The sequence below is a fragment of the Caretta caretta genome, chromosome 9, assembly GCF_965140235.1.
Source record: "Caretta caretta isolate rCarCar2 chromosome 9, rCarCar1.hap1, whole genome shotgun sequence".
In the NCBI taxonomy this organism is placed as follows: Eukaryota; Metazoa; Chordata; order Testudines; family Cheloniidae; genus Caretta; species Caretta caretta.
Window position 1 is genome coordinate 81,952,174 of NC_134214.1, and position 22,083 is coordinate 81,974,256.

A 22,083-nucleotide genomic window follows, 5' to 3' on the forward strand; every position below is an offset into this window, starting at 1 on the left:
TGAGCACTGCAGTTCCCATTGACTTCTGCTGGTACTGGGAGTGGTTAGTACTTCTGAAAATCAGACTCTAGATGGGTAACCAAAAGCTGGCCAGTTTATAAACCTCTTCAAATGTAGTTATCTTTCTCAAGAGGCAGATACATGTTGCTCTTATATGCCAGTTCCACCTGCTTTGTGCTCATTTCCTTATTCCTCCAAAAGATGGATGAGGAAATGCATACATAGCTTTCATAACTGGAAATTCTTCCAAATATTTGGTGGGTGCATTCTGTATAATTGACAGAATGACACAAAGGGTTATATAGGAAGTAAAGGCAGAAAGAATTTGATCCCTAGCCTTATCTGTTGTAAATCATACAAAACTAATTCTGTTAAATTTTTTAAAATGAGCATTGTGAGTGTACAGTATTAGACCCCAGAGTCCCTGAACCAGTGAATGTTTTGCTGCTTGGGCTGAAATTTCTTTATGAAACTAGCTGCTGGGACTGGCCTTCAATGTAAGCAAACAAAAGGCTAGTTTGGTTCCTGCTCTTTTTGTAGACTCTGCAAATCATAGGCTGCTCTATCTGCTTCTCTGACAGCAGGCACAGAAGGGAGGGGTACTCACTGGGTGATTTCCTGCTCCTCTCCCCAACAAGAGGTTTTCCCCCATCCCGAGGCCCTAAAAATCACAAGTGTCCCCTGTCCAGTTTGAGACTGTACCAGCTGACTTCAGTTTCTCTTATGGAGCAGGAGTTGCAGACACCACTATATCCAATTTGCACCACTATATCCCCCACTTCAGGCAAACTTAATCACCACTGACGTCTGGCAGCCTGGGCAATGAGTATATCAGGGCCTTGGAGTCTAACGCATGGAGTGATATTTCTGGATTTGTGTTCAGGTCTTGCACATGATTTCAGGGTAGCGATGGGCCAAATTCTACTTTCAGCTACATCAGTGTAAATCTAGAGTATCCCCTTGACTTCAGTTTGTGGATTTGCAGCTGCCATTCACTTTGACCTCTCTGAATGTTAGTGGATGCTCTGTGAGTGATCATAAACACCAGCCTCTTTCCAGTGCCACAGGATGTACTGCTTGGGTAATTTGAATTTCAGACAGATTATTTACAGAACAAAGGGTGTCTGTTTTCTGTTTGGCCACACACAATGGCACTTTTTGTTTGCTAAAAAGACATTTTACAATCAGGAAACTAAACCAGAGACTTAGTTGGTGAATACCACCTTAGAAGAACAGCGTCTTCAAAATAGCAGTTCTTTATGACTGTAGTTAAGAGTCCTCCAACTATACGGATGTGATATTCTCCTATCATAAATCGCATTGTGCACAGATGAATCCAAGTAATTACTGTGTCAAATCTTATGAAGAAAAGTTAGCTATCATCAAGGGATGATTGTATTTTGATAGCTATGTAAGAAATAATTAAGGTACAAAAATGAAGATCCTAGAAACCACAAAGGGGCCTATATGTCTTCTTGAACAGGTAGGTTACACCCTCCAATTCTTCATCAACTGATTTGTGGAGGAGATAATGGGTCTTTCATCCCAACAGATCCGAAAGCAGGGTGCAACCACCATTCTCCTGAGGAGGAGACCCAGAGAGAGGACTCCTCTCCAGAAGGGCACCTGTCCCAGGATGGAGAAGATAGTAGAGCACAGGGTGCCACATGGGCATGGCTTAGCTTGGTGCACAGCTCGCAGAGGGCAGATACAGTTGCAGGCAGGTTTGCGGAGTTGCAGCCAGGGACGAAAGCTCTGAGATGTGCCAATCCCACGCCTCTGGTACCATGGCAATGCATAGAAAGTGCAGGGGGAGGTACCACGCAGCCCTGCGGGCCCCAAGCGCTCCCACTCCCTATAGCAAGTCCCAGAATCCAGGCTGCAGCCCCCTTCCACTGCTGTCCTGCCGGGCAGCAGGCTCAGGGAAGTGCCAGACCTCCCTTCCCAGACTGCAGCACAGGGACTCTGGCAGAGGCTTCTCTACTGGGCAACCCAACCTGTTACCTCCTGTGTGGGTGGTGTGTCCCCAGCCAAGGGGCCACTACTGTCTCAGGCACAGCTGGGAAAAAGGTGGCATCTACTGGGTCTCTGCTCAGAGCTGGCCAAGGGTGGGGAGGGAGTGTATGGCCCCTCCCCTTCATTACACCCCTGTCCCAAAGCACTTTGAATACATAGAAAATGTATTCACAGGAATTTCTCCACTGTCCAGTGAAATACAGCCATCTCTGGGGTGGGAGATGCTAACATACAGCAACATTCCACAACACGTTAGGACAGCAAGTGAAGAAGCATCCTACTGTCCAGGGACATTAGATAGAATGGAAGTACCCACTTTGGATTTTGGCCATTTGTGCTGTGGTTTGTAACTACTAAAAGTGGCTAGTACACTTGTGGCAGAGTCATAAATAATAATTAATTATAATAATAGCTGCACAGATTGGGAAGATTTGAAAAGATGCATGAGAGCTGGCTGCAAGGCTCAGCAGGGAAAAATTTACCATGGTGCCAGTCCCACACTAGGTTGGTTACACCCAGCCAATTATTCTTCAGAACACTATGTAGATGAAGTGACACATTTCTGGTAAGTGACACATTCCTTCAGCCTGCAACATAAAAAGGAAAAGTCAAGAGGAAAACTTAGATCCCGCTGGTAAATGATATGTGCTGCAGCTGGATATCCAGTAAATAGGATTATATATTAACAAGATAATCTAATAAAAGTTCATTCTGTAACATCTCTTGAGAGATAGTAAAGGAATAAAGGGTGTAGCCATTGAAAGTCCACTTGTACCCTGACAAGTGATGCTCTGAAAAAGCGATTGTGTGGTTCAGTGTTACTTGCCTCTCACTGACTCCAGGTCAAATTTGTTCCATTTCCAAGTCAAAAGTTTAATTTTGCTAACTTTCAGTTAAAAGACCTGCAAATTCTCCCAGGAGAGATGGAATTTATCTTTATGCCTCTTACAACTTCACTAGCGATACAGGGAAAGAATAGTGTTGTGGCTAACACACAGGAGTGATAGAAAATTAGGGTTCCATTCCCTGCTTTGACATAGATGTGTTGCATGATCTTGGGCAGAGCTATTTGTGTCCCAGAATCTGTAAAATGGGGATGGATGATGGTACTCCCCTACTTTCATGGAACACTATGTTAGTATTTGCAAAGCACTTGGAGATTCTTGGATGGGGTACATGATAGAAGTGTAAAGCCTCATTATTATTATTATTTATTAGAGCTGGGAAAATAATGCAAAGCAATTTATAAGACTATTTACTCAAGTTTTTAAATGAATTTTGTCACAATCTGGCCCAGTTTCTCTTTGAACCATTACCAGTCTGTTGCCAGTGGACTCACCACTGAATTCCATGTGCTTCTAAGCCAATGGGGTCTAGGAAGAGACAGGTCACTGTTCCAAGCTCTGGCTCTGCAAGGCACACTCCCAGGATCAGACTAATTCCTTGGGATATGAGACTCCACAGTCCTGCTGGTCCCGGACTCCTGAACTTGTGCCTCAGACCTCCCCAGGCCCCTCTAGTTGCTTTCATATGCTCCCTTAAAGTTCTACTTTGGCTGTGGTCACCCTGAGTTTCTTAGTTTAATCCCTGAGGGAACATAGTGGAAGGATGGCAAGGAATACAGGCTTAGCAAAGGAATTTCTTAACCACAGAAACTTTACTCTTAAAAATCACTAGAGAGTTACAGATCTTTGTAAAATAGCAAACACTCCTACATCCCACCTCCCCTGCTGTCAGATCTCACCCCTTCTATTAATCCGAGGTCTTGTCAGGCTTCAGGCTAGGCAGAGTCCCTCCTGTCTTCTGTCTCTCTCCAGACAGTTCTTCCATGTGGCAGTGGAGGTCCTCCCATCGGAGAGAAGCACCAAATCCTTTGTTAAATCGTCTCTTTCACTTTTTTTTGCCATGAGCCCAGGCTGAAAAATTCCAAGCCCTTCCCCAGTCAGGTTTCTGTGTAGCAAGTCGATTGCTCCATGGGGTTGGACCAGCTGTTGAAACAATCAAAGTTGATGTCCTACATTGCTCCGTGATGACTTTTCAGTCATAATAATTTAGCTAGATGTCAAGCACCTTTCCTGGGCCAAGCACCTGTCTGGAATGTATTACAGCAAACTGCCTTGGAGGCATATGTTCAGCACCAACATAAGAAGGATGTCCAAACCCAAAATGGAGGTTACAATACAAAATGGAGTTCACAGTTTGACATGGTCACATCCCACTCCATCATAATTTCTTTAGCAATTTTTGTGTTCACTTTTCATGAACATTCAAGTCATCAATTTTTACTGACACAAATATTGCAGAAACAAAACTTTATATTTCTACTTACTAGTTTTCAAAACAAGTGATTGGATATTCATCCAATCAGGGAGCAGAGGCAATGCTGTGTGACTTATTTGACCCATCATAAAGAAACAACAGTGCTTAAATTTAATATATTTATGAAATATGAAGAAATTTTCTTAAATAAGTTCTAACAGCGAGTTATGGATATTCTGCAAGCAGAAAAAAGAAGCTATATTTTCCATCTTCCTAATTGTGAATAATTTGTTCTGCCCTAATTCTGCAACTGGAACTTAGCAGACAATTTTGGCAATCATACATGAACCAGAGGTACTGAGCACCTACCACTCCTATTGACAATGTCCCTCTTTCTCAAATTAGATGCACTAGTGCATATAATGGGACAAATCTCTAAGTCTGTACTCAGCAAAATTCCTGTTGATTTTGCGCTAATATGATTATTAAGACAACAGGTGCAAGCAGACAGTCATATAGCTGGGCATTAATTAATTAAAAAAACCAACAAATAACCTGTTGCCCCTCAAAATTAAAACCACTCTCTGGGTCATGGCATATCCTCACCTACACCCATGGTTGAAAGATGGAACCTTCATCATTTCATAAGAATTATGATATTCATGCTGTTGATACTCCTTGGAGGAGATTTGGTTAACAGCCGCATGTTCCGGAGATGCTATCCATTGGTCATTCAGGGTCAAACTCTGATCTCTAACTGATTTACTCCAGTTATTCTGTTGTTACTGAGAGCAGAATTTCACCCTTATTTCCAGTGCCATTATCCTCCTTACCTAACTGCTAAACGCTTCTTCGATCTGCAGCTTTCAACTTAATGATTCTTTTAAAAAAGCTACAGTCAGCTCTGTTTGTCCATCTGTCAGGGACATCCAAACTGGAGAGTTTGTTACATGGGATTTACTTGGTATTATTACACTGATATATATTAATTTAAAAATTACAAGAAGAGTCTCTTAAAAAGGCAATAATTCCCCTTCTAGGTGCAGCTTTATGGATGTGTGTATCCTCTTGTCACTCTCTTACAGGCATGTGCATGCACAGATACACACAACACATACTCTTTTCAAGCGGTTGAAGACACTTTCCTTTTAGACTCACAGCCCATAGAACACATTTTGATAGCTGGTCTAACTACATTCCTCATTGTGCAAGAAAGTTGCACACAGCTGATAATCACATTACCAAGTTTCCCTCCCTAATCTATAACAACACTTTGCAGTTTTCCAGCCCCTTTCATCTGAGCACCTGAAAGTACTGTGCAGACATCAGTGAAGCCTCACAGCACTCCCCTACTTATGATTTTCATTTTACAGATTGGGAAACTGAAGCACATAGAGGTCACAAGTGACTTTTGCAGCACTACATTGATAGTCTGATAGATCCAGGAATGGAACATGAAAGGGCTGATTCTGCTTTCATTTACACTGGCTGAGTGTTTGCAGATCCTTTTGGTACATATATGAGGGAGAGAAGGATTGATTTGATTCAGCAATCTTCTCACCTTCTCGCAGAAAGAAGGCTTTTGGAAGCATCTCATCTCTGCTTGGGAAAGGGCTGCTTATCTGAGGAATATTTTGAAGAGTTTGCAAGGCAATGTTCCAGTCTAGGCCAATTGGGGTTAAATTTACCAGTGATGTGACTCTAAGGATGTCATGGAAGTTATACCAGGAATAAATTTGGCATCTAGGCTGAAAAACAAGGCACAGGGTATGTAAGAGTCATAGTAGTATTTATCTGGGTCAGGGTTGTGAAACATATATAGTGAAATTCCCTTTTCCTATACAGCTAATTTGTGGGACTGAGAGGGACCAAATTTCTTTTTGGATTTATGACTGGATGATGTTGCACCTTTGTGTCATGACATTGTGGGAAGGCGCATTGATCCCAACACACGTTTGCCCCATCCATAGGAAAACCAGTTAAAAAGTTTGGGGCAAGGAAGATGATGGTGTGGCAAAGAGAGGACAGCTTTCTGTAATAAGGGACATCCAGCTGTCCCCAGAGGGATTTGGAGATATGTCCTTGCTCTCCTTTCCAACTAGTACATGATGTAATAAATTTTGCTGCTTTCAGTTAAGGATTTTCTTTGAAGTTGCTTCAGAACAGCATTGAACAGCATCCTCAACAAAGCACCTCAGAACCCGGTTCTGCATCTGCAAGGTGTGCGTGTTCTCTGTGTGACTGACAGTATCAAAATTATGCCATGGCACAGCAGTGCCTCAAGCAGGCCCAGGAGAAGACCAGGCATCTGTCCTAATATGAGTCAAACGGAGTAAAAGAGGGGCTCCTCTATAATGTTCATGCTGGATAGTCAGATTACACTACATGAAGGCAAGGTCCCTCTGCTTCTAGCAGCTAAACTCCAGCATGGTGGAGATACAGAGCGTAAAATAACTGCAATGTCAGCTTCCCTCACTGTTCTCTTCTATCACAGTTTTCAGGAGTTTACGAGTTTTCACCTCCTACACCAATACTTTCTCCAGTCTCCTGGAGACTAAGCCCTGGTCTAAACACAGTTTTTGTACCAGTATAAATATCTCAGGTTGGGGTCATTTTTTCGTTAGTCAATATAGTTACACTGGTACAACCTCTAGTGAAGATGTAGTGATACCAGTATAAATGTACTTATACACACACATATACGTATTCCCCTTCTCATATGGGAATTAGCTATGTTAGTATAAGCACATTTATACTGGTATAAATGCATCCACAGTTGGGGGTTTAACTATACCAATTTAATTAAACCAGTACAGGGTCTATTGTGTAAGATAAGATAGTTTCGTCTATCCGGTTGCTTTCACTACATATGACCTAGGGCACTCAAAGTTGGGGAGTAAGAGTCAAAGACCAGTTCTTTGGAGACAATCTACACAGCCCCTGCCGTCAAAAACCATTTGCCAACATTTACAGTTTGATTTGGTTTTTTTGTTTTCTTTTCCTTCCTACACTTACCCACAGCTACGTATAATGAAGAACTTCAAGGACAGCAAAGTCATAAGCAGCTATGGGTTCTTTTCTTTTCAACAATTTTCTGGTCTCTAAAAGTCCCTCTATTCTTCTGCTGCTAATTATCACATGGGAAAAGCAGAAGTTAGTTCTCTTTTCCTCCTGAGCCACATCAACTCAGCAGAAGTTCAAAGTAATGGCGGCCTCTGCTGGAATTCTCAAGAACTAAACTCTTGCCCAGCTGTTGATCTTGTAATGCACATTCCAGTAGCACATGTCTGAGTCTTCCTTATGCCCAAATATTTACCTTGGAAATTCATTCCATCAGTAACATTTTTATATTTCTTTTAAAATTTTTAGGCATTCACTATGGCAAACTGTTCCCCTTTTCAGCCAGAGATCTGGTGACAATTTATCTCTTCATTATAATCTAATCTAAATTATCTAAATTAAAATGTGTTTCAAAATACCAGTTCACAGGGGTCTAGTGAAGTGACCTGCATATTTCAGTGGGAAAGATACTGTTCATAATGAAAGTATTGTTAATGTTGGGGTCTGCAAGTGACGTTAGGGCTAGTGCTCGGGGTTTTCACTCTAGTAGATCTTGATCCAAATCCTGGCATAGGTTATAAATAAAATCAGTTTCATGGCATCGTAGAAATTACAGCTGGAAAAGACCTATTTTGTTACACCTTGCTCACACTCTACTTCCTCCAGAAAGTTCAGGATGGTTTCTCACAGCTGTGTACTCTAGGGCTTCCTGAACTGGAAGAATAGGGTCAGGAATTTAGATAAGGAAAGAGGTACACTGGCAGAGCTGTGTAGAGACCCAACCCAAGACTGGGATTGGGGTGGATACCCTGGGATACTGGCTCTGCTGGCAGAAGGGTTTTGGGTACAGTAGTGAATCAAAGGCTGTGCTGTAGGCCATAGCTGAAGGGTGCTGGCTGCCTGCTAGTGTAGACTGGGTTACCTTACCTTGCAGGACAATCAAGGACTTGGAGGTGGGAGTGATCAAGAGACCACTTCTTGGAGGCTGTGAGGAACAATATGGCCTGAAGCAGTGTAAAAGAAATAGTTTTTGCAGTCTATCTGGGGGTGAGGTGGCTAGACAGAGAAGAGGAATTTATCTTGCAGAAGGAAGGCAGTGAGGAAGAGTTCAGGGCGAGAGGGGGTATGAGGCTGGTGGATCCAGGCCCTGTTTAGTTTTAATTTACTCCTGACTGAAAGAGTAGGTGAAAGGAGGGGCTGCAGGCCAAGACTGGGGTTCATTGGCAGAGCCAAGGGAGTGGGGCTGGAAATGATCCTGGCATCCGCTTGCCCTGTGTCTGGCTTTAACCATTCACTTTCAAGAACACCATGCCACACATTTTTAAAGAAAGAACATTCCAGTTCCTTTGGACAGCTAATTGCTCTGTTGTCTATCACTTGCCTGCTGTCTGTGTGTCTGCAGCACATGGAAACCAGCTGCCTACGTTGGGTCCTGGCACACACATTTAGTGAGCTGCTCTATAGCTGGGCAGCTGTTGAGGGCCATAAAATTCCACATGAAACTATGATGGCTCTTTTAAAGCTGGTTTAGCAATGATCTTCTGGAGAAAAATCTGGCTGCCTCTGGTGACCATAAAACATCAGGCCCTTCCAGAGTATTAAAGCCACTGCTCAGCTGGCATCATAGAAAACAGACCCCAAAATGGCACTTTGGGTTGATACAGAGGGTAGGAGGGGAGTAACTTAGTTCATCTAGTTTGTCTACTGTCCTCCTCAAACATTCCTTTGGCGGCCTGAAACACAAGCAAGGCAGCACTCATGCTTTTGGGGACTCTTCAGTGGCCTCAGCAGCTTACCCAGGAATTGGGTCGCAGTAGAAAGCAACACAGCCTGAGTTGCTTTTCTGTCCTTGGCAGCTTGGAGTTCTGTAAATCATTATCTTGACCCTGCCAGGAGGTGTCCTATGCTGTGTATGTCATAAGGAAAACATTATGTGTGTGCTCTGCACGGGGAATGAATACAGCAATTAGAGGGTTAATTACTTTGGTGAGTAGCCCTCCTACGGGCCAAAATAATAGTTACACCGGAGATGAATTTGCCCCAATGGGTTTGTTCCTTTTGGCCAAGATTGGCTGTGAATGCTCAGTCACAATATATTTTTGCAACTAAAGATCTAACCTGCACATGTGTCATAGGCCCTATACTGCTAACAGCTAACAAAGCTCTTCCTTTAGCTCACGTCAGAGGTGCTTTTATAGAAGTAAGAGTTCAGTTCTTTCCCTGGTATAATTGTGAAATTCTGAGAAGTCATAATGTTCAGCACACAGGTGAAGCACTAGGTAGTCACAGATTTGGTACAATGTTGAATCAGTTTTTATATCAGCTATATAAGTACTGCAGTCAAGAGAGGCTTACATTTTCCCAGCTCAGTTCTGAAGGCAAACTAATTTGCTTTGGTTTACATGGTTGTATTAGCTTTGCTGTACTGATCCATATACACAGCTATTCAGTCTAATCTTCCTTAGCCTCTGTCCCCTTTCACCAAATGTGTGCTTGGGGAAAACAGGATCTAAGGGGAAAATTGGGCCATAGTGTCACAGGCTTCTGACCGAGGGATCACTCCACAGAACAAGTCTTGTTGTTTTCCAAGGTGATGGGTGTTCTAATCTGATTAATTTTATTTGTTTTCTAAATGCTAGGGCTTTATCTGTCTTTAATTGTACTTTGTAAACCCAGTGGTCAATTCCAGTAGACATCAAAAGAATCCCATCAGATTAAGGGGGCTTCATCATAAACACCCATTCTGTGACCTCTTTCAGGATTCAGAGAGACACAGACAAAGCTGTGTCATTAGCCAAGCAGACAGTCTCCATGATTTCTCCACCCCATCCTTCTAACCACTGCTTTCTTCCCACTTGTATGCAGATATCCACACAGGCCTTGTATCCCATTATGATGCTAATATGTGCTCTGAGCATCCTGGGCTCACTAAAGCTGGACAGCTACAGAAGAACTAAAGTTCCTTCCTTGGAGTTACAGAAATTAGAACTGGAAAAGACCTATCAGGTTAACCAGCCAGTGCAGAGCTATTCCCTACAACACATTTTCCAGGGGTTTTTAGGCATTTTTTATTAGCTCCAGCTATCATTTTTCACAGGACATTTCTTCCCCCCAATTTCCTGTGAAAATTCTTTCATTTTTCAACCAAAACCTCCAACGTTTTAATCTTTGAAAAATTGTTTTTGTTTAAAAAATGAGTTTTTGATTAAAATGTTGCTTTTGGCAAACCACAATACAAATAGATCATAATATTAATAATTAATAAATAGAGCACAAGTTTTTCCCCTTTAAAAAAATCTTTGCAAGAGGAAAAAGGTGATAGGATTAAACTGGGCTAATACTCTTCTGTTGCTGTCCACATCCATAGGACAAACAGTCAGGTCAGGGTCATATTTTGACACTCTTCTCAGTTACAATATATTTAATATTTGTCTTAGAGGTCTCTGCACTTCAGTTTTCCCTCCTGTAAAACGGGGATAAAAATGCTCACCTGCCTTTTTAATGTGCCTTGAAATTGTTGGAGGGGGGATTTCCCTACCCCCCTCCAATTCTCCCATCTCCTCCCCCCCTCAGTGGTCAACCCAGTGTTGCCAATTTACTAATTTTCCAACCCCCTACCCTGTATATTTGAACACCCCCTCTGATTTTAATTCCTGGGGAAAACATTGTGGAGGCTATATGGGGACTAAGTGTTAAATCACTATTTTATGTTAAGCATTTGGCAATTTTTAGGTGTACTTGACTGTACCATATATTGCCTAAGTGGTCTGAAAAAATAGCCCTAAATCCCTTACAATGAATAAGTCTAATTCAGGTTCCCCTCCTGAGACAGAAAAGTGGGGGAGGGGCAGAGGGGGGAGTGGAATATTCACTTAACTGCAAAGATTCATGTTGTTAGTTACAACTACATTAACCTCACGTCAGGAGTCATGACCTTGTGCTGACCCTGGCTGGGAAGCAACAGCTCTCTGCAGTACAAAACATGAAAGTGTGGGAGGTATAAGTACAGTAGAGGAGAAAGGAGTGGCTTCTCAGGGAGGAGGCTTCCAAACCTATTCAGACAAGGTGCCGAACAATAGCTGCAGAAGGGCAATGCAGAGGCCATCTCCACCCAGCCACTCACTTACCACTGGAACATTTTCATGCTGTGCTGGAAAAGCCTTTCATACCCAGCTGCAGACTGACCTGACCTTTCAACTGCATGATTCCTTTTAAAATAAAGTGCTGTGATAAAGCAAGGAGAAGAGGTTTGAGCTCATACAGGCGGCAAGTCTTTAGCTCTCCCATTTCTATGCATCCTCCTCCCACTGCGTAAAGTCTTGTCTGCACAAGTTGCTGTGGTTAATATAACTAGAGGTAGGTCTGGAAACTCCGCTCCAACCCCACCTAAATTTCAGAAGGGGGAGTCAGCGTAGGAAGAAAAGTATTTCACAAATTCAAATCTTCAGAGTCAAATCCACTGTATGTGGTTTATTTTGCCAGAAAGGGTCAATGCAGGATGGTAGAAATCTCTGCAAAGCAGGAGATCTAGCTTTACTTCCATCATTTTGGGTTGCGTTCTCATGACAACATCTTGCAAGATTTCCCAGACATTTAATCTGAACCCTAGGTTTGGTTCAGCCTTCATAAGAACTTGAATTTGATTCTAAACCTAACTCAGTTCTGAATCTAAACATTGCTTCCTCAGTTGATCTCTATGGACAACTAGCTTCATCCAGCTATAATCTTTACATTGCTAATGTGGCTCCATTGCATCATGCAAAGAACCAGCCCTGATGTGCTGAGCAGCAGCTTTGGGATGGTGACTAGATAGAACATGACTAATGGAAAATGTTCGTCTTCATAGCACAACTCCTATCCCTTCTTGCCCGTTTAGGATTCGTGAAGCAAATGTACATCAAGCATCAGTATGGCTACAAAAATAAAATGCCCCAAGTTTTTCCATAGAAGTGAAATTATCACTGCGGGAGTTCAGAAATTATAAAATGTCAAACTGAAGATGGGAGAATATCTTCAGATAAAATAGGAACAAACTGGATTTTTGTCCCAGAATTTCATTCAAACCTATTCTGTGGTTCTAGAAGTAGGCATAATTTTCCCTTGCCATATAGTGCTCTGCACTTCTTGGTTCCAGCTGGAAGCCAACCTATTGCAAAAAAATGAAAAATGTTGTTTTTATGAGATTTCCAGCCTGGTTTCTAAGACACACAAGTTTGGAATAGTTCAAAGACACTTTAAATAAACAAGTGAATGTTGGGTGTTTATTTGAACTGCATTGATTCTCAAACCTTCTGAGGATCACACATTTCTGTGCCAGACACTTTAGGACCATAGGAATTGCTAAACCATCAGACCAGTGGTTCGTTTAGTCTGGTTTTCTGTCTCCAACAGTGGTCCATGCAAAGTGCTTTCGGTAAGGTCCAAAAAAACCCCATAATGGACAATTACAAAATAACCTATTTTAGGAAGAAGTTTTTCCCTATTTCCAATCAGGTAGTGATTGGCTTATGGCTTGGAGCATGAGAGTTTTTGAAAGCATGTCTTTTTAAGAATTTGCAGTGTAAATAATGACAAAGTTGCTAACTGCAAGCATTCAAAACCCATGATTCAGGCTCCCAAAAAATCATGAGATGTGTTTAAAAATCATGATTGGCTTAAAAATAATAAACATTGGGTTCTTTTTATTTGCTTTCTGATTTTTGAGCCATTAGGAGTCATGTTTCAAGCTTTTTCTCCATGACGGCTAAAACTTACTCTTTTCAAGTGAAGGCTGGAATTCTCATAGAGATGCAGGTCTCCAGGACCCAGGCTATTAAGAGAAACACCAAATATTGTGAGACTCACAAGAAAATCATGGCAATACCATAATGAAGAAGACTCTGGAATGAAATTCCATACAGTATCTTTGTGCCAGGCCAGGAATGTACCAGATGTATATAGGCACAGAGTCTCAAAGGGGCTGTATCTGTTGTTTGATCTCCAGAGGTCAACACTAGATAGGCTTCCCCTTTGAGAACAGCCAGGGCCAGCTGTGACTTGAGCCACCCCCACTTCCCTCTGCAGCTCATTCATTCAGCTCAAGACTGCTGGCCCAGTGTTCTGTTTACACGTTCCCAAATTCAAGGAGGAAAAGTGAATATCAAACAGGCCTGCTCTCTTTTGATGCGGCCAAGGAACCATGTCAGATCTGGGTAGAGAGGGTGTGTGTGTGTGTGCCTTTGAGGCTTGTTTGTCTTTCCCTGGTCCTCCTTCTGTGCAGGCCTTTAACCGGCCATCTGAATCTTCAAAGACTCTCGAAGCCCAAAGCTGCAGCTTCTTGTGAGCTGGCACCATTATCAGGCCTAGGTGTGGGGTGGAATGAGAGGGAATGAGTGTTCTTTTTCCTCTCTACATTTCTTCAGTCATATTTGTGTGTGGGGTTGTGTTCATGGAGATTTCCTCTTTCTTTTGAAACCAGCACAATCTGGTTGGCATAGCTGTGGTAACTGTCCGACAGGGAGTCCAGAGATTCTTTGAAGTGGGAGAGCTGGTGCAGGCCAGTCTCACCCTCTGGTATTGAGATTCTTCCTTACAGTGGAATGAAGTTTAAAACATGCCTCCTCTTCCTTCATGTGGGACTCATAAATACAGGTTTATGAATGGCATTGTGGGCAGAGAGGGCAATAGCTGCATTGTTTATAATTTTATGGAGGGGAGGGGCAGATGGAAAACACTTGTAGGTTTCTGAGAAGCGGATTAGGACTCTGGGTTTTCTTCTGAACCAGTTTACACAAGTGCTGTTTGAGTGAGTTTATTATTTATGATCTAATAGCTTTGGACTTTTTCCCATCACTTATACACATTCATACACACACTATCCACACGTGTGCACACAAGCGCACTTACGGTGGAATGGCGGTGTAGTTTAAGTGATTGAGTGAGTGCTTGTCACTTCTAAATTCTAATAACCCCAATTCTGCCAGTGCTTTGCTCTGTGGCCTAAGGAAATGATCTAAAGCAGTGGTTCCCAAACTAGGGGCGCCACTTGTTCAGGGAAAGCCCCTGGCGGGCCAAGCCGGTTTGTTTACCTGCCGCATCTGCAGGTTCAGCTGATCACGGCTCCCATTGTCCGCGGTTCGTCGTTCTCAGCCAATGGGGGCTGCAGGAAGTGGCACAGGCTGAGGGCCGCCCTTCCCAGAACCCCCTTTGACCTGGAGTGGTGAACCGCGGCCAGTGGGAGCCGCGATTGGCCGAACCTGCGGACATGGCAGGTAAACAAACCGGCCCAGCCCGCCAGGGGCTTTTCCTGAACAAGTGGTGACCCTAGTTTGGGAACCACTGATCTAAAGAGACACCATCTACTTGAAGTCTACTGAAACCCTCAGGACTTATTTTTCCTTGTTATCCTAGTTCTTTCCATGTATAATATGTTCTTTGTAGAAAATTATCTGTATTAGGGAATGTCATATAAATAGTCTTGTTTTAAAAGAGAGACTAGTCACCCCAACTTGTCCTTCATGTCTCTCCGGGAATGGGCCCCCCACAGTTTGGGAAACACTGATCTAAAGTATTTGTCATCAAGGGAAAAATATTAGTTCATTAGAGGGGTGTTGTTATGCTTCCATATTAGTGATGCTCTTGAAATATGCCCTACACCTACCTTTCCCAGTTTTAATACCATAATTAAATCAAAAGCCAGCTAGTGATTTTGTTGCTACATTCCCAAATGTTGTCAGGCTCTGCCCTCTACAGTTAAGTGGCTGCTATTACTACCAGAAGGGATGAAATCATGATGGAAGGCAAAACCAGTCAGAACGTGCAGAGATATTTTTTTTTTTTAAACAAGGCCATTGCTAAGTAAAAAGTACTCAGATATTCAAAGTTTGGAACTCAAATTATGATATTTGACATTGAAATCTTCATGTTTTTGCATTTCATCATTTAATAAAAAAATAGTGAAAATTTTTGCATGAAATTTTACAGAGGTCTTTTCTCTAGTGTCACAGCGTTATAGTTGCTACTAATGAATACTCTGAATAAATAGTGAATTCAGTTCAATATCAGCAGCTGTTATACTGTTCCAGCTTATAGGTTACTATAAAAAAAGAAAACAATAACACCTTTCTGATGTACAAAGAATGGTTCTTGTATTATTTTTCTAAGTTTTAGATTTCCTAATTGTTTTTTACCTTAGAAATATCAGAAATGTCAGTTCTGTCTATGCTCTCATGGGAGTTCCACGCATGGAGAACTGCAGGTTCTGTTCCCACTATGTTTGTTTGTTTATTATTTGTGACTCAACTGGGAAAATACCAGAAATTTTGCAGTAATGTTCATTTCAACATAATTTTTCATTCTAGACAGCTCAGGTAGGCATGCGACATCTACAGTGCTTTTGTGAATTAAATATGTCATAACTTTTTACTCCCAGTGTTGAGCTATGTCTCAGAAGAGCAGCCCTGGTGGGGGGTGAGCATAGATGACTCTAACCCACCTGTACGTTCTCTGAATTCCGAGCTCTGCTGAACCACTGGCACAATTTAGAGTACCCAATGAAATGTTTTAAGTTATGGTAGCCTTAAATGGCCAGCTACAGGCCACTCCACGCCCAGGGGATTGCTCCATCCAATGCACATTTTGCTCTGGCCAAGCCTCCTCATGCCCCTGGACAAGTACTTATGCTGAAGGCTGCACAGAAATGTGTTATCCTATGCAGGTAGGGGAACCTACCCCTGTTAAGGAGATTCCCCTGTGGGAAGACTTGCCTAGGTTCCAGTCCCTTGATGCTGCTGGAGGCGTATAGCAACTGAAATGTGGCCCAGAACTGAGGGTTTTGAATTTAGTTCATTACTAGGGTATCAACTGGCCTGTGCATTGTAAGCTCCTTGTAGCAGAAGCCTCATCTTATTCTTCACATGTCAAATGCCTGGCAAACAAATACAGGGGTTAAAGTTGGGGAGGGGCATCTCTCCATCCTCCGATAAAAGCTCTCCCTTGCTTAAGTAAACTGTGCTATCTCAGCTCCTTGGCTGGTGTGGTAAGCAGAGCTTTATGAATAATTGATTTTTTCAGTGTACTGACTAAATCAAAAAATAATAAAGAAAGAAATAATACTAAAATTTCAGGTCAAACTTAAAACAAAAGCCTTTCACATTTTTTTGGTGAATGAAGCATTTCATCTGACCAAAAATGAAATGTTTTGTTTCATTTCTGAGGTTTTTAATGCCATTTAAAAATAAAGCTGAACTAAAATTGGAAATGAAAAGTCATTTTTGAATTAAAAAAAATCAAACTTTTTGACTTTTGGAATTTGGGGGGCGGGGCCCGTGGGAAGGGGTAGACCAAACCAATTTGGTGAATTTAGCATGAATTCATGAAATGTTTTGATCAACCTGAATCTGATTTTTCACTGAAAAAAGTTCTGTGTGAAAATTTTCAGTCTGCTTTAGTGGAGAGAGTTCCCCCTCCTGTTTCTGTCTATTTTCACTGCTGCACTAAAAGTCCTATTTAAGGCCATGATCCCATTAATTATTATTATTATAATTGCATTTATTACCATAGAGCCTACCCTTCCCAGTTGTGGACCATGACCCCCACCCTTCCCAGTTGTGGACCATGACCCCATTGTGCTAGGTGCTGTACAAACATGATGTAAAAAAACCCAAAACCAGTTCCTGGCCCAAGAAGCTTACAATGTAAGTATAAGACAAGAGACAACCGATGAGAGAATACAAGGAAACAATGAGAAACAGTCAGCACAACAGGCAATGATTTAGTCTACAAGTTACAATGCACAGCCAAGCCCCCATGGACTTCAGTGGAACTCCACACAGACACTGGGATCCTCACATGTGGAGTAATTTGCAGTATTGGGGTCTAAATGATCAGTAATATTAACGTACTCTTCGCCTTCTTTATCCAGACTTCAATGTATGACACTAAGGATGAAATACTACAGGTCGAGTTTGAGGTAGGTTGGCCACTCACAGCTGAATTTCATGACAGCGCTGCTTTACGCTGCTCTGTTCTGAGTTCTGCAAAACACATGCTTTTATTGAGATTGCTAGCTGTGCATGTCTTTCCTTCTTTAGAGAACGGACAGAGGCTATAATGTAAAATCCGTAACTGTGGGCCTTTAAGGGTGCCAAAATACTATTTGGAACTTTTTGTTTTCCTTACCCAGGTGACTGAAAATATCTGTTTAGGCGAAAGTACTCTCCCTCCATTTCCTGTTGTTTGTTATGAAATCGTAATCCTATACTTAGGGACATGGTGATAATTTCCATGGCAACTAAGAAGGATTCTAGAAACAAAGAACTCTGACTACTTTGTATGGAGGTGGTGCAAAAACAGAAATGTAGAGGGCCTCGACATCAGTAATAGCTGTGGGGAAAATTCATGGTTGCATTTGAGACAGTCCCCCACATGTGAAACCCTAATTTTCCAAATCACCATAAGCTGAGGATCTGTGGACTTCAACTGTGAACTGCAATGCACTTATAGAAAATGCACACCAATGTCCAGCTAGTAAATCCTCATTTTTCTTGGGTGAACAAATATCCCTAACCAGTGCTTATGTCAGGAGTGGGCAAACTTTTTGGGCTGAGGGCCACATCTGGGTGGGGAAACTGTACGCAGGGCCAAGGCAAGAGGTTGGGGTGTGGGAGGGGGTGCAGTGTGCAGGAATGGGCTCAGGGCAAGGGATTGGGGCAGAGGAGGGGTGCGGGGTGTATGAAGGGGCTCAGGGAAAGGGATTGGGGTGCAGGAGGGGTGCAGAGTGCAACAGGGGGTTCAGAGCAGGGGCTTGGGGTGCATGGGGGTGCAGGGTGCAGCAGTGGGCTCAGGCCAGGGAGTTGGGGGTGCAGGAGGGGTGAGAACTGCAGGAGGGAGCTCAGGGCAGGGGGTTGGGGTGTGACAGGGCTCAGGGCAGGGAGCTGGGGTGCAAGGTGCAGGCAGGGGGCTCAGGGCAGGGAGTTGCGGGGCGGGGTGCAGGAAGGGTTCGGGCTCCGGCCCAGCGCCACTTACCTATAGCGACTCCGGGGTAGCAACGGCACACACCGGGGCCAGGGCAGGCTCCCTGCCTGCCTGCCCTGGCCCCACGCTGTGCCGCTCCAGGAAGCGGCCGGAACCACGTCCCTGCGTGGCCCCTCGGGGGTGGGGAGCCACAGGGCTCTGTGCACTGCCCTTGCCACACATGGGATACCTCCCCCGAAGCTCCCATTGGCCGCTGTTCCCCGTTCCTGGCCAGTGGGAGCTGTGGGGGGCGGTGCCTGGAGGCAGGGGCAACTCACGGAGCCCTCTGCCCGGGGCCCACCCTGGCCGCAGGGACGTGGTGCCGGCTGCTCCTGAGAGCAGTGCGGGGCCTGCAGCACCACAGGGGGCAATCCTAGGGGCTGGATCCAGCCAGCAGGCCGTAGTTTTTCCCACCCCTGGCTTATGTGCTCTTAATTAGTAGCAAATCCCGCCTTAACTCTAATATTCCTATACCCACAAAATGTAGCTTCCTAAACTGGACCCACTCACACCTAAAAAAATAGACATAGCAAATGTCTGACTGTATTTTAAGATTTTTAAAAGATGGATATAAATACTGGAGATGGACCTGGATGAAAAACTCGATCCAGATTGAAAATCTAGGTTCAGATCCAAGTTTGAGTTTGAATCTCTCTATAATGGGCAGAATCCAAACATCTCAAATTTGGGAATGTTCGGGTTGGGATCCAGATTTCAAATTGCCTATTTCATAAGTATTTGAATTTGGGATGTCAATTCTGATAATTCCGGAGACATTAAATTTTGGCCCAGATCTGGAGTTTCTGGTTTCGACTTACCTCTAAGAAATATTGGGTGAAATCCAGTCCCTGTTAAGTCAGTCAGTGGAATTTTTCCTATGGTCAATTATTATTATAATTGTCCATGATTTCACCCATTATCATTTATTATTTGTAAAGCCCCAACAATGTTCTCAGTGCATTACAAGACACAGATAAAGACAGCCCAGACCCAGAATAGCTAAAAGCCTAATGAAGAAGGAAATTCACTGTGTCTTGGCCAAGAACTGGATCAGGGTCAGTTGCATTAAGGCAGCTATGCTCAGCACTATAGCTCCAGTGCTGACCCATCCTAATATGTATCAGTTGATAGATACGAAGAGGCGCTCACTGAAACTGATCTTGATTATTCCCAACCCCGTGCATACACCCACCACAGCGAGTAACAACTGCTCATTATTTGAACTAATAGCCTTTCAAAGGAAAAAGGAAATAATTGCCTCTTTATGCTGCATTGCTCTTTTGTTGTGGTTCTTTTTTATATATCAACAATCATACTGCTATGCGTTGTTCTTTAGAGAGAAACTGTTCTTCCTACCTCTCTGCAGATATGGTAAATGCTTTATTTGCATGGTAAAAATGTTACGGATTTTTTTCCTTGCAGATTGCAGGGTTGGTTAATTTTTTTTTCATTCTAAACATGTTGATGCTGTTTTTGTTCACTGGTTGGTAGAAGGGATAAGGAGAGTTTATACTTTGTTATTTGGTTTTGTAGGATTTGCTCATGACATAGTGGGGGCCTGATCCTGACTAGGACTTTTGGGTGCTACTATAATATGAATATTAAATAGTTAGAATCCAGCTAAATCAGAATCTCCTAGAATGTGAAGGCTTTGGCTCATCTCTGGTGCCCTCAACTTTCTCCCCTTTTCATAGATCAAAAATTCAAACAATTTGAGAGATTGAGCTGCATCAGATCAAGTGAACATGGTACTCAGCACTCAAGTTTATTGTCCTGCACCATGTGTAGCTATTTGCACCCGAGCAAAGTGGGTGTAACATGTTACCATTCTGATTTGTTAACATTTTGCACTCACTTTACATTGGTATAAATGACTACACAAGGCGCGGGGCAAGGCAGAATCAGGCCCAAACCTGCTCTGGGTCAACTCCCACATCCTGCATTCCCATCAAAAGCCAGCCCGCATCATCTGTGTAGGTGGCAACATCAGTGGAGACCACGCAGGAAGACTGCAACACTCCATGGCAGTTGTCTGTGTAGATTTCCAATGGGGGTAGCATGGGAGTTGTCATCAGACTAGGATACAAGGGGCCAAAACCCTTCAGCAGCTTGTGTGACCAGACATCCCGATATTAGAGGCTCTGTCTTACATGGGCAACTATTACCCTCCTCCCCACCCCTCATCACAATTTTTCACACTTGCTATCGAGGGTTCATGTCCACTACTCCTACATGATCTATAGTACAGCTAGGTGAAATTTTTCAGATAAATAGTTTATTTGACAAAAAATGCAGAAGACCTAGCTTCAAATCCCTGTTCTGAAACAGACTTCATTGGTTCACCAAAAATCCCAACATATTTTAGATTTAGTTCAACCCACACTGATTTGTTTTCCCCCTTGATCTTTCAGAACTGCCACCAAACCGAAAAATAAAGTATTCGTCCAGCTCTACTCCATAGTAACCTTTCTGGAAGTCTGGCTTGTTGCGGCCAAGAATTCCATCCCTCAGCCCTGTAATATTTTAAATGCAGAGCAAAAGCTTTTTAAACTGTCTTCACGCTATTCCCCAGTATTTGGACCTATATGTTTAGTGTACCAATGTCATCTCCTACTAACACTCATACAATTCAAGTGAACTCCTACTGGGTCTGAAAAACTGGTCTGCAAAAAAAAAAAATCTTCCTTACAGTATTTCAGTGCTTCTGCTTTCTTGCTGCAGCTGAATCCTGAATGTTTGGGAGAAAGAGAAAATTAAACATAATGGGGAAGAAGGAAAGTTATTAACTTTTTAAATCTCAGAAAACCATTTGGTTTAGTTTCACTTTTGGATAAAAGTCTTGCAACAGGTGTTTGTTTCCCTCATTGCCTCACCTGTCCCTAGCAATAATGAAAGCAGTCCAACTAAACTGAGATTTATCTTGCTGTGCAGCGGAGGCAGATCTGGTAGCAAATACTCAGGCAATGCTCCCATTGGAATCTATGGGATTTTGGACTGTCCTTTATTTTGGACAAGTGCGTGCCTGATTCTTACCTTATGCACACCAGTGTAAATCAGAAGTAAAACCAGGAGAAATCAGTGGAGTTACACTCGGGAACATGGGACAGGGCTATCTTTACAGCTGTGCACAGCCGCAACAGAAGGAAGGTGGCCAAGATCCTCATTTTCACTGCAGCATTGGAAGTGCTCCTGCTGGGCAGACATAAGCTCCAAAGTGATCAAACCATCCACAGGGAGAAGGAGAGTTGCCACTGCTGAGATGTAAGAGGGTGGTTGGGTGGGGTGTGGAAGCCCTCTAATTTATTGACTGACATGTTTTTGTGACCCTTTTCCCGCACCCCACAGAATTTCCTGCAGGATTCAATTTGATAGAGTCAGTCTCATCACCAAGGAGCCTACAAATCCGTTTGCCATGGAAAAAAATATGGAAAAAATGCAGAATTTGTGTTTTTACAGAGAATCTTTCGTTTTTACATTGTGTGAAAAAATAAAAACATGTACAGTGGAACCCGATTATCTGATCTAATTGGGACCAGGGCCAGATCAGATAATAAAAAAATTCAGATAATTGGGAGAATGGGCAGGGCTCTGGCTGTTTGCCCCAGACAGCAGGGCTCCTGCTGTCAGCATAAAAATTGTAAATATAGCAATAAAACATTGTGTTCAATTTGTATCTATTTTAGGGCTGTTGATTAATTGCAGTTAACTCACGCGATTCACTCAAAATTAATCACGATTAAAAAAATTAATCACGAT